Source organism: Macaca fascicularis, chromosome 4 (assembly GCF_037993035.2).
Source record: "Macaca fascicularis isolate 582-1 chromosome 4, T2T-MFA8v1.1".
NCBI classification, from domain to species: domain Eukaryota; kingdom Metazoa; phylum Chordata; class Mammalia; order Primates; family Cercopithecidae; genus Macaca; species Macaca fascicularis.
This window is the reverse complement of record NC_088378.1, coordinates 160,576,791-160,590,017: the sequence shown is the minus strand read 5'-3', so window position 1 is coordinate 160,590,017 and position 13,227 is coordinate 160,576,791. Positions and strand designations below refer to the sequence as shown.

Here is a 13,227-nt window from a genome sequence, read left to right as displayed (position 1 = left end):
TTTTAACATGCTTTGTAGTGGGAAAACAATAAATATTTTAAAATGTGTTTGTCTGTGTTTCCAGACTTAGTGGCCAACCCGCGTGGGTGGTGTGTGTGTGTGTGTGTGTGTGCATTTGTGTGTGAAAGAGAGAGAGAGAGAGTCTGCTAGGCCTGCTATAACAAAATACCAGACTGGGTGTCCTATATAACAGAAATTTATCTTATAGTTCTGGAGGCTGGAAGTTCAAGATCAAGGTGTTGGCAGGTTTGGTTTTTCCTGAGACCTCTCTCCTTGGCTTGTAGATGCCATCTTCTCCTGTGTCCTCACAAGGTCTTCCCTCTGTGTATGTCTGTGTCTTACATCTCCCGTTTGTATAAGGAGACCAGTTGTCATGGATTTGGACCCACACATATAGCCTCATTTTACCTTAATTACCTCTTAACAGGTTCTGTCTCCAAATACAGTCACCTTCTGAGGTACTGAGCATTAGAACTTTAATATATGAATCTTAGAGGGACACAGTTTAGCCCACAACAGTGTATGTAACAGTATATATACACACACATACATATACACATAACATATACACAGACATATATACAGACACACATGTATGCAGACACACACACACTGTTATGTGTATGTATGCATACTGTCATATATAATATGTAAAATACATATTATATATAATAAACATATAATATATATTATGTAGATTTTTATGTTTACTTCTTATACACACACATCCACACAATTCTGAGATGCTGTCCAATTGTGCTTGAAACTTCCTCCTGTCTATAGAAATATCAAGCCCCTTCCTGGCTTGGGTAGCTTTCCCCATAAAGTAGACCTCACATTTCTCTGCTCTTCCAGAGGCTTGTTGTCTGCATTAGTTAATCTTTGCAAAATTCTCTGAAGGGCAGGCTCCCTTAACTTTCTAACCTCGCCATGCCTGTTAAGTAGGAACGGAATGGAGGCGCTCTGCTCTGGGGAAACTTCACCCGTGGAGCCTGTAGGTGGAATCTCAAAGCAAAAATGCCTCCCGGGTGGGGGCTGGAAGGGGTGAGCGGACTCCCTGCTTTTGTTTCTCTGGAATTCCTTTAGCAGAAAGCAGGAAAAGTGCCCACAGCAGGGGACTCTCACAGGGTAGACTTCTGTTTAGGCTGAGGAAGCAGGGATCCAGCCAAAGACCAGGAAAACACCATGCTTCTGGGTTAAAGATAAACCAAGAAGGTATTTTAAAAGCGAGCTGCTAGTCCAGTGGGAACAATAGATAAGTTAAAGGCCTGGGGATGAAGCCAATTTCATCTCTGACTACTGTTGTTAGAAAACTATAAATGACATAAAAATTGGCCACAGTGGTCCACTTGAAAAGTTTTTCCAGACAATCTTAACTTTTCCCTTGGTTTATGGTCAAAATGGACAGAGAGAACTTATCTTTCCCAACAGTCCACTCTTCACTCATTTGAGGTGACTTCTCTACTTGTCGTTTACAAACTGGTCAACGTGTGTGTGTGTGTGTGTGTGTGTGTGTGTGTGTGTGAGAGAGAGAGTGTCTGTGTGTGTGTGTTTTGAGACGGAGTCTCATTCTGTCATCCAGGCTAGAGTGCAGTGGCACAATCTTGACTCACTGCAACCTCTGTCTCCCAGGCTTGAGAGATCCTCCTGCCTCAGCCTCCTGAGTAGCTGGGACCACAGCCACGTGGCTCCACATCCTGATAATTTTTGTATTTTTGATAAAGACAGGGTTTCACCATGTTGCCCAGGCTGGTCTCAAACTCCTGAGCTCAAGTGATCCACCCGCCTTGGCCTCTCCAAGTGCTGGGATTATAGGCATGAGACACCACACCCGTCCTATTTTTTTACTCAGATGTGGGTACTAATTTGTTTGTGTTCTTGCTACTCAGGGTAGCAAGCATGGGCCTCTAGCAGAAGCACCTCCTGGGAGTTTGTGACAAATGCAGAATCTCAGGTCCTACTCAGACCTAATCTGCATTTTATCAGGACTCCTATTTTTATTAAACATTGAGAATCAGTGTTGTAAGGCCCTAATGCCCCGATAGCAACTCTTCTGAAAAGGGGAGACCACCTCCAAAAGTGCAATACTCTTACTATATGGGATTGTTTTCATATGGTACCCGATGTTGAGTACATGATAAGCAAATAAATGCGCTTTGATCATTGATAGGTCCACTTTCTTCCTGCTTTTCAGTCTGCACACTTGTGGTTTTAGTATTTATCTAATTACATTTTTTTAATGTGCTGCTATCATGGGTCACTAACTTGAGTTTCTGTGCTTTAATTTTGTCTTCTATAAAATGGAATTTAAAATAATATGTGTCTCATAATATTCTTGAAAGCTGTGTATGAGTTAATACCTGTGAAGCCCTTCATGTCCTGCCTGGCACATTACAAGAGTTCAATAAATGTTAGCTAAAAGCACACAACAGGACCTCCATAAATGCTTATGCTATAATACTCCTATCAGCTGAGAATTGCTATGTTTTCCTTGAATGTGTTATCTCATTTCTCCCCACCCATTTGCATGTTACCTTCCTTATTGCTGTTTAGTTTTCTTGAAGAAACCGTAAAAGACAACCATTGTTTTCTCGTTACATTGCATAACACAATGCTTAGCATATAGGGGATTCTTGGTCAGTATTGTGGAATTATCTTTGTTCATGCACACAACTGCTTTGATAGCAAAGACTGATTTTACTTGTTTGATATTTTTTCCACTGCTGCAATGACTAAATTGGCTATACTTCTTCATTCACTCATTTGACAAATTTTGAGGTGCATACTACATGACAAATTCTGTTCTAGGTGCTATAAATATGGCAAGAAGAAATCAAAATCTCTGCTCTTAAACAGATAATTTCTAATGAAAGGAGGCAGATAGTAAGGAAGTTCATATGATATATAATGTGATCACGTGCTACAGGTATAAAATCAAGCATGATAAAGGGGAAAGGAGATGCTGGATGGAAATTGATATTTTACAAAAAGTGATTGGGAAGGTTTTGCTGATCAGGGAGCACTTGAGAAGACACCACTAGGCAAGAGGTAGCAAACTATTTAGCTAACGGCAGGGTAAGAGCTTGCTTGGCATGTCTAGGAGTCGCTAGGAGGCCGCTGTGGCTGAAGCAGAATGAGAAAATAGAAGCATGGCAGTAGGTGGGGGAGGGGATGGAGTTACACAGGTACAGGGTGGGGCATGGCTGCCAAGGTTGTGTGGGAACTTGTTGGTCATTAAAAGGCTTTGGCCACTAGAAGATTTTAAGCAGAGGAGGGACGTATATTTTAAAATGATCACTCTTATTGTCCTATGGAGAAATAAGGGGGCAAATATTGAAGCAAGTAGATCACATTGGATGTGACTAAAATAATCAAGGGGAGAGATGTTGATGGCTTGACATAGGACAGCAGAGGTAAAAGTGCCAATAAATCATCAGTTACATTCAGGATATATTTTAAAGATAGAGCCTATGAAGTTTACTGCTTAATTAAATGTTGTGATGTTGGGGAATAAGGAAAAGAGAGGAGCCAAAGATGATTCTAAGGTCTTTGGCCCAAGCCACTGCAAAAATTGAGTTGTTGTTTAATGGGATTGGGGAAAAGAAAAGAGTAGGTTTGAGAGGAAAATTGAGCATCTGGATTTGGACACAGTAAGTTCAATTTGCTCAGTTGACATCCAAGTGGAGATGTCAAGTAAGGAGGAGGATGTACAGGTTAAAGTTCAGAGGAGATGGTTAGAGCCATGAAATTGTATGAGATCACCTAGGGGGTGAGGGTAGGCAGAGAGAGAAGAGTGTGGGGGTATTTGCAAATTGAAAGTTAGAGCTGATGAAGAGGAAGCAGCAAAAGAGATGGGGAAGCTGTCCAAAATTTAGAAGAAGACCTAAGAGTCCAATAAGCCAAATAGTGTTTTGACTTTTGCTAGTTTGCACATGATGAATATTGAGAATTGATCATTAGATTTAGTGATGAAGAAGTCTCTTGTAACCTTGATACACATAGTTAACATGAGTGGTGGGGACAAAAACCAGATTAGATTTGGGTCAAAAAGGAATAAAGAAGAAAAGTAGAGATAAGGTGAATAAACAAATCTTTTGAAAGTCCTTTGAAAAGTTTTGCTCTAAAGAGAAGCAGAGAAATTAGGTGGTCATGGAGAGAGATGAGGAGGGCAAAGGAGCATTAAAAAGATGGGAGGCTTTATAATGTGTTGACATATTGATGGGAATTCTCTAACAAGGAGGAGAGACAATGATGCAGGAGAGAGGGCTCACTCCTCGAGATGACAGGAGGGGGTGGGATCTAACGCCTAAGTGTCATCGTTGCTGTTGGTTAGCAGTAATGACAGCGTATCTGTGGCAAAACAGAAAAAAAGCAGAATGTATGGATTGGCACAGATATCAGTTGTTGGGTAAAGGTGATGGTGGCAGAATGGGGGGTTTCTCTTTAATTTCTACTTAAGAAAATTGAAATAGGGAGATAAGGAAGAGAGATGAGGCGTTTTAGAAGAAAGAAGATGGGAAATAAACATCAAAGATGGTGGGAGAGAGTGGGGTGTGAACACACGGTAACTCTGATGGGCAGTATTCAGGTCCATGTGAGGCTTGTGGTCATGAATTTAAAGTGGAACCAGGGAGCATCTTAGTGTGTTTTTCTTTGGTCTCTTGCCCCAGTCCACGTGCAGGTGTGGAACTCATCAAGAGTTGTAACTTACACAGCTGTACTCATGGGTGGGCACCATGTACACACAACCATTGCAGGGACCGCATTTCCAGCTCTTTAGGAAGCCCACAGAAGAAGTACACTAAATACAAGTTATTGAGGAAAATCATTTACCCCCAAAGAATATGCTGTTTCCTTGATATTCAGTTATTCAGTTCACATTGAATTTTGACATTCTTATTTTCAAAGACATTTATATGTGAGAAAGTGATATGTATTTGTGCGTTCTTCAGCCCATGTAATTCTTCAGTTCTGCTTAGGCGCATTTAGCCAAGCCATCTTCGTGACCCTTAAAACACGATAACTTTGTTTAGTGCCTACACTTCAGAATGGGCAGCTTCCAACTAGAAAGTTGTTCATTCTACTGAGTCGGTAGTGTGTTGAAGAGCCAGAAAGGGTTAATGCAGCTATTTTTGGGGTTCATGGTATCTCTCCCATGCCAGGATATTGCTTATTTTATTACGAAAAATAAAAATCTTTTGTTTTTCCCACAAGGTTGAGGAAGCCCTTAAAGATTGATTTGTGTCATCCAAATTTCCCTTCTTGCCCCTTCCTCCAGTGTCAATTTACGTTATTACCCAACTTGCATGACTGTTTCTTACCTTGTATAGCAGTATTTCGAAGAGGCCTTGAAAGCTGAGGGCCCTGGCAAGGAGGAAATGAATGAACCTTATTCTCCTAAAAATCTTTTGCAACCTCCTGTGGTGAGTGCAGGGGTTGCTCTGCGCTTCTCCGTTCTCCTCGGGCCACTCTTGGGCAATGGGAAGCTGACTGTGCCCATGGTCACTAATGGTCCTTGACACAGTGTTTGTGTTGAACTCTCCAATGTACGCACGCATTTTTGGCTGTTATTGCTTGCGACGCACAGGTGCAGAAAGTACCCAGGGGCCTTCCCCTCAGATCTGTGCTATGCACATCTTCCATTCGATCACACCCTGTACTCTTTCACACACCCCCCCACCCCACCCCCCAAGTCTTCCCTGATAATGCCAGGGCAGGGACATTCTGTTCTGAGCTCATTAGTCAAGAATGTCACCACACTGTCCTGAAGAGGGTTTTCTCTGGTGTGGGCTCTCTGTGGTTGGGAAAGAAAATCTGAAAATCATGCCATCTTTCCATGAGTCCAACTCAGGGTTGCTTTCCCTCACCTGTGTCCAGTCACTAGCGAGATCTCCTTCCAACTCCAGGGAATTTACAAAAATGCCCAAATTAGTGGCTCCCTGACAGACAGAAGAATTTAATTGGTCCCTGGAATAGTGATCCTTGAATTCATTTCTCCGAATGGTTCATGAATTTGCTTCATTTTTCTGGGAAACGTAGCCCTTCCAGTGCGCTCATTTGGAGGAGGGTAGCATTCGTGCCTGCCTGCAGCCTGTTTGCGGGAATCTCTGGGAAATCTACAGCGTCAAGCGTTTGATTCACAAATACTCATCAAGTGTTTACCCTTTGCCAGGCGCTGTTCTTCAGATAAGTGATTCTCAAATTTTACTGCATTTTAGAATCCCCTGGGAGCTTAACAAAAATCCTGATGTCCAAGTTACATTCCATACCAAATAAGCCTCTGGGGATGGGACCCAGGCATCAGGATTCTTTGAAGCTCTCCGGGTGATTTCAATGTGCACCCACAGTTGGAACCTATGCTTTTTGACAGTGCTCCTCAACTATAATATGAAAACAAGTTACCTGGGGATCTTGTTAAAATGCAAATTTTGATTCATTTGGTCTGGGGTGGGGCCTGGGATTCAGCATTTCTCTAAAGCTCCCAGGGAATCCTGATGTTGCTGCTCTACAGACCACATTTTGAGTAACAAGCAACAAAGTTCCTTTATTCCCATATGTGTCCAACTTTTCCGGCTCAGAGCCTCCACACATGCCATTCCTTTTTCCCAGGAACTACCTCCCTGGAACTCCCAGCCAAGATACCTCTCCATCCTTTGGTCCTCCAGGTTTACCTCGCCACCCAATATAATCTCCACCTTCTTTCTCTGTAATTCTATATCACTGTGTGCTTACTTGTTAGAATTATCACAACTCATAATTATTTATTCATTTTCTTGTTTCCTTGTTTTCTCAATGATCTCTCCACTAGTGCAAGTGTCAAGAAGCCAGGAACCATGTCTATTTTCTTCTCTACGAGTTCTATTCAGTACCTAATTCAATGACTAATGCAGAGCAGGAATTTGACAGATGCCTGTTGAATGGATGACAATAGGGGATTTTGGACAGTTGGATTAATTTTTCCATTTAAGGTAAGACAAGTAAGGTAAGACAATAAATCACCTGGAGAGCTTCAAAAAATCCTGATGCCTGGGTCCCATCCCCAGAGACTTATTTGGTATGGACTGTAATTTGGTAATAAAAGTAACAAAAGTAACAGAAGAGAGAATCTTTGAGCATGTCTTACCGGGCCCTTTTCCTGACATGATTGTTGACAGAAGTATGGTATAGCTCAAGAAGCTCAGATCCCTTTCTAAGAGAGCTTCAAGAAGAACACTAGTAAAATCTACTGCATTGCCTAGGGAAGGTGCCCTGTTCTTACGAAAGGATGAATCATCGGTTTCCCAGTGTTGTCTTTTCAGGTCATTGCAGCTCACTAAAATAGCACCCAAGGTAAATAATCAACAGAGAAGTACCATAAATGTCTCAGCAATTGAGTTAACCTTGGAGCTGCTTCTTTACTAACCTGATACTATATCTGAGGCCTTAGCTCCCAAGGGCAGGATCTTATCGTTTGCCAAATCTGGGACTTAGATGTCAAGCACACCAAGAATCTTGTTTAACACCTCATTTTAAATTTAATTGGTGAAAATACACATGCACAAAAAGTCGTATTGATTTTCCATGGTCGGTGCAGAGGTCAGATGTGATAGTCTAAAGGCTTTGTGCATTACTGGCAAGGGACCACGACGAAGCCAACTGAAGTAATCTAGTGGGATTAAGAGAAGAGATACAACCTTTGTCAAGTCTCACAAAAGCCCAGAATGGAAGACAAGGTGCTATTCATGTGTGCCTTATTTTCGAGAAAACAAAGGCACAGAAGGACAGACCCATTGCCTAAAGTCACCCAGCGAGTTCAGGCTGGGAAACTAGGAAGAAGAATAGCATCAGAGCATCTCTGTCCCCATCAGAGGCTTCAAGCCACTCAGCCATACAGTTTCTCTCTTCCTAAATTCAGAAAGGCATTTATGTATTATATTGTTTTAAATTTTTCTAAATGGGATGTGATAGAATAACAGGTCTGTTTCAAGCATATACATCCTGAAGATAATGAATGTTTGTGCTTGCCTTGTGTATTTATTTAGTTTTCATTTAGAAAAATCAGCTGTTACCATTGACCTTCTCCTTGGTGCTGGGATGCCCACGGGCTGTGGATACTGGTGTGTGCATGTTAGTGACACCTCCCTTTACATGTTGTAGTACAGTAAACAGAAAAATGGCCAGAAGGCACTGGGGTGGTATTTAGGGACAGGACACATGCCATCTATGTGTTTGGAGATTCCATGTGTATTAGTGCCACAGCATTATTTAATATGATCGACACATGTCTAAGGAAACTTTTGGTGAGATTATCCATCTCTCGCTCACATTCCAGGGTCTGGAAGTCTCTATAATGTCTAGGGTGTAGATATTCTGTGTGGTTAAAAACCTCTAAGCAAAAATATACATCAGTAAGAGTAGATGAGCGCTGGAGAAAGTTTCATTTTGGCCAATCAGTTCTAACCCTAAGAAACAGGGATAAAATCCATTCTGTTGTGGGCTCCTGAAGAATCTGTGAGGAACAGGAGTTTCATCAGGGTATAATATCTCACAAAGCTGGCAGAACTGAAGAAGCTGCCTTGAGACATCACAGAAGTCATAGGATCTCAGCTTTGGATACCACACGGGGGTTCTTCTCACCTAACACAGGTGTCCTTGGAGAGCATTCCTGCAGCACTGTGATTGAGGAAGAGCTCAGATCTCTGGGAAGAGTTGTCCTTTGTTGGTTCTAATTTTAAAGTAGGTATTCCTTAATTTAAGCCTATGTCAGTATCACTGTAAGCTCCACACATTTGTCTTAGTTCTCACCTCTAAAGCTATATATATATATATATATATATACACACACACACACACACACATATATATATATGTTATGTAAGAACAATCCTTCTTCTGGCCATTGCATGTCCCTTACAGCAGTAGAGCTGAATTAATAAGTTTAAAAAGAAAAGGCTCCTTCTTCCCAACAACAGTCCTCTGGAAGCTTAGACATAGATATTAAGAATCGGTTTATTTAGTATTCTTTTCAACACTTGGAATATGAACACCACTGCTTGTTTCTTGTATGATATGTTTCTAGACCCCTCATGCTAGCTGTCCTTCATTCATTCACTTATTCATCAGGAATTCACTGATTCACACAAAGCTCAGCGGATTTTCTGAAATACACAGAACATGGGAGGACTGTTACCTCCCTTGTGCCATCAACAAAGCAGGCCCATTGTGAGTGAGCTTCTTCATTAACAGCTGCATCACACAGTCCTGATCTATTTCTAGCTGAGCCTACCTTTTGCTGGCTGTGAGCAGGAAAACATCTGCCAAAAGGTTCATTATAGTTATCTCCAAATACAGTTTAAGACTGTCTTGAAAGAGAGTGGCAGTACATCCAATAGAAGCTGCTGGAAAGAAGCAGAATTAACTCTGAGGAAACAGGCAAGGAGCTAGAGTTTGAAACAGGCAGTGGATTGTGCTGTGAGGTAGCAGGTTTCCCTTCACTGGAATTTTTCAGATGTTCAGGGTCTTCCCCCCACTGGCAGCATGAACTACAAGATTTGATTCAATTCTTAAGAGTTTGTTCAAGACCATCCTGGCTAACACGGTGAAACCCCGTCTCTACTAAAAAGTACACAAAACTAGCCGGGCGAGGTGGCGGGCGCCTGTAGTCCCAGCTACTCAGGAGGCTGAGGCAGGAGAATGGCAGGAACCCGGGAGGCGGAGCTTGCAGTGAGCTGAGATCTGGCCACTGCACCCCAGCCTGGGCGACAGAGCGAGACTCCGTCTCAAAAAAAAAAAAAAAAAAAAAAAGAGTTTGTGATTTTAGTGGTCCTTCTGTCTTTAGACTTGTACATTTTTTTCGCCTGATAATTTGGTCTTGTTTTCACTAGGTGTAGGGAATAAGCCCTCTATCTGCCACACCTCTAGGTAAAGTAAGCAGCCCTTTCTTTGCCCCATGGAGCCATCCATGTATGACTGAGGCAGGGGTTTTACTCGTTACAGGTTCTAAGAGCTTCACATGCTTTTAGTCTTGCTGTTCTTCTAAGAGTTTTAGAGCTTTGTGTCTTACGTTTACTTATTCTTTAAGAGACAAGATCTCACTCTCTCACCCAGACTGCAGTGCAGTGGCATGATGATGGCTCACTGCAGCATCAACCTTCTGAGCTCAAGCAATCCTCCCACTTCAGCCTCCTGAGTAGCTGGGACTGTAGGTGCATTACACCTGGCTTATTTTTGTACGTTTTGTGGAGACGGGGTCCCACTATGTTGCCTAGGCTGGTCTCCAACTCCTGGGCTCAAGGGATCCTCTCACCTTGGCCTCCCAAAGTGCTGGGATTATAGATATGAGCCACTGCATGCAGCCCATCTCTTATATTTAGGTCTTTGGTGCATTTGAGTTAATTTTTGCATTTGGTATAAGGTAAGGGTCTTACTTCATTCTTTTGCACATGGATATCGAGTTTTTCTGATATTAATTGCTAGAGAGACTGTCCTTTACTGAATGGCCTTGGCATCCTTGTCAAAAATCATTCAACCCAACAGGCAAAGGTTTATTTCTGGGCCCTCTATTCCATTCCATTGGTCTATACATCTACCTTTATGCCAGTGACACACTGTTTTTATTACTGTAGCTTTGAGGTAAAATTTGAAATCAGGACGTATGAGATTGCCAGTATTGTTCTTTCTCAACATTGGTTTGGCTACTCAAAGTCTCTTGAGATTCCATATGAATTTTAGAATGAATTTTTCTAATTTTGCAAAAAAAAAAAATGCTATTGGGATTTTGTTAAGGTTTGCACTGAATCTGTAGATTGCTTTGGGTGGTATGGAGACTTTAACAATGTTAAACCTTTCAATCCATGAATATGGTATCTTTCCAATCTGTTTGTGTCTTTAATTTCTTTCAGCATTTTTTAAAAATGTTTTTATTTTTTATAGAGATGGGATCTCACTATGTTGCCTAGGCTGGTCTTGAACTTCTGGCCTCAAGCAATCTTCCCACTTTGGCCTCCCAAAGTGCTAGGATCACAGGAGTGAGCTACTGTGCCCGGCCCTCACCAATATTTTGTAGAGTTCAGTGTCCTAGTCTTTTATCTCCTTGGTTAAGTTTATTCCTATTTTATTATTTTTGATGTTATTGTAATTAGAAAATTTTTCTAATATTGCTATTAATCTTCTGTTTTATAGATGAGCATACTGAGGCACAGTGACATTAAGTAACTACGCTGATTAGTAGTGACAGTGATGTTGCCACCAAACTGGAAAGCCAGGATTTGGACTCAGGCACGTGACCCCACAGTTGTGTTCTTGAGTGCTCCACTGCACCATCACTACAGGAAGTGGACTAGATTCTCATGGGCCTTCAGGATGATGAAGAATTCTCGACGATTTACAGTGGAAAATCAGGATTGCTGTGGTTTTCGCCTGCTCCTCCCTGTTCTTCCTTCTTTGTCGTTTAGACAAATTCTAAACGACAGACCTTCAGCTCTCACATGCTAGAACCTTGACGAAGATTTATAGCCTATTCTCTTTAGAGTGCCCCTTTTCCTTCCTTTCTTAACTGGACTATGAATGGCTCTTATCTACTTTTGTTCTTTTATTTTTTTCACATTTTACTCCAATTTCCTAGAATAATTTCATAAATAATTGGAAGCTGGTTTGGAGACACAGCAATAAATTTTTTTTAAATGATGCTTTGTAGTAGCGACTTAGGCATTTTCCTTATTATGGATATGTCTGGACTGTACAAGGATCCCTTTGTATAACCAACCTCAATAAACTGATGGATGGAACAGAGGCTTCATTTGTCTTTGGCACAGTGGCACTAACCTGCTTCAGAATTTTGACATGAATTTTTAGAATTAAGTAACTTGTCTCTTTCTCATGAGCCCAGTCATCAAAAAGGGACATGGAAATATCCTAATGTTTCACCTGTTTTATTACAGGGTTTTAATAACTTAGAGAACCTCCAAATGAGAGTACTGAAAAAATATCGTGTAACACCCTCTGTGCAACCAGATGAGGAAACAATGGAGGAAAAGATGTTGCTTCATCTCTCTCTTTCTCCATCCATCCACCCATCCATCTGAATAATGACTAAACTCTACTCATCCTTATTCCTACATGTCCCTACAATCCATTCACTTTTCATCTCCACTGCATTGCCTCCATTCAGGCATCATTATCATTTGTCTACGTTGCTACTGCAGCCTCCCACCTGGACCCTCTTCCTCCAGTCTTTCCCTTTCTATTCCATTCAACACACTGCTACTAGGGTCATCCTTCTGAAAAAATGCTCATCAATGGATGTACTCACCTGAAAACACTTGATTTTGAATCATTTTGTTTCCCCTTTCTGTCACCTCCTTCCACTATATTTCCTCTAGGTAGACTTACTTTTAGGACGTTCTGTTTTCCCTTCTTGGAGCACTAATCTTTTTTATCTGGTATATTAGTCTGCTCAAGTTTACTCCAAAAAATTGAAACAACTGTAGTTTCAGACAGGAAGAAATTTAATACAGGGAACTGGTCACATAGATAATAGAAAAGCTGAGAAGGCAAGCAAGGGAACTGATGTAACTCAGAGACTGCCAAGAACAATAAATCATTGCTACCCTTAGTCCTGGAGGGAGGTAGGGAAGAGATGATGTTATTTGATCCCAGGAACCAGATAGATATTAAAATCAGAGCAGGAGCCATGGACCAATGAGAAAGGGGCTATCCTGTGAGTTCTGGAACCATGGAGGAGATTCAAACATTGCTTGGGATCCTCTTGAAACAAAAAGGAATGAGGGAGTGAAATATCCAGCTTTTCTCCTTCCCTTACCAACCATTCTCCCACCGTGCTTTCCTTTGGCTGAATTGCATTGAAACTGGAGGATAAGGGGCCCATGAAATGCAGTCCCCTCTGAGCAAGGTAGGGCAGAGCAAGTTAGGTAAGTGAGCTGCATAACCAACTAATTCCCTCTTTTCAGTATTCAGCTTAAATGATACTTCTGGAAAGCTTTTCCTGATGTTGCCATAGTATCCAGTAACAGCCCTCACTTTAAATTTATCACCTTTTGTCACAGATGCTCATTGAATTGTTGTGTTTTCAGCTCACCAGTAAGGTTCCGCAGAACATCGTGGCCTCTATCACATAGTGACATGACAATAAATATTTGTTGAATGGGGAACTGACCTTGGTAACTGTCCCTTATAGAAAGTGTATCACTTTACACTTGCTGAAGTGAGAGAAGTGCTTATTTCTCAACA

At 41.5% G+C, this 13,227-nt stretch overlaps 1 long non-coding RNA gene across 2 annotated transcripts in view; it reads left to right on the top strand.

Moving 5' to 3' along the window:
* LOC123572830 (uncharacterized) overlaps positions 1 to 11,730 on the top strand; it is a 49,484-nt gene extending 37,754 nt beyond the window's left edge. Inside the window, exons 1-3 of one of the 2 annotated variants that reach the window (XR_006697379.1) lie at positions 922 to 1,044; positions 6,809 to 6,968; positions 11,161 to 11,730. This is a non-coding gene — a long non-coding RNA (uncharacterized lncRNA). Of the gene's footprint in view, positions 1 to 921; positions 1,045 to 6,808; positions 6,969 to 11,160 lie in introns of those variants that run through there. The other variant, XR_010586124.1, reaches the window with a different exon arrangement.
* The last annotated feature ends 1,497 nt before the right edge of the window (positions 11,731 to 13,227 follow it).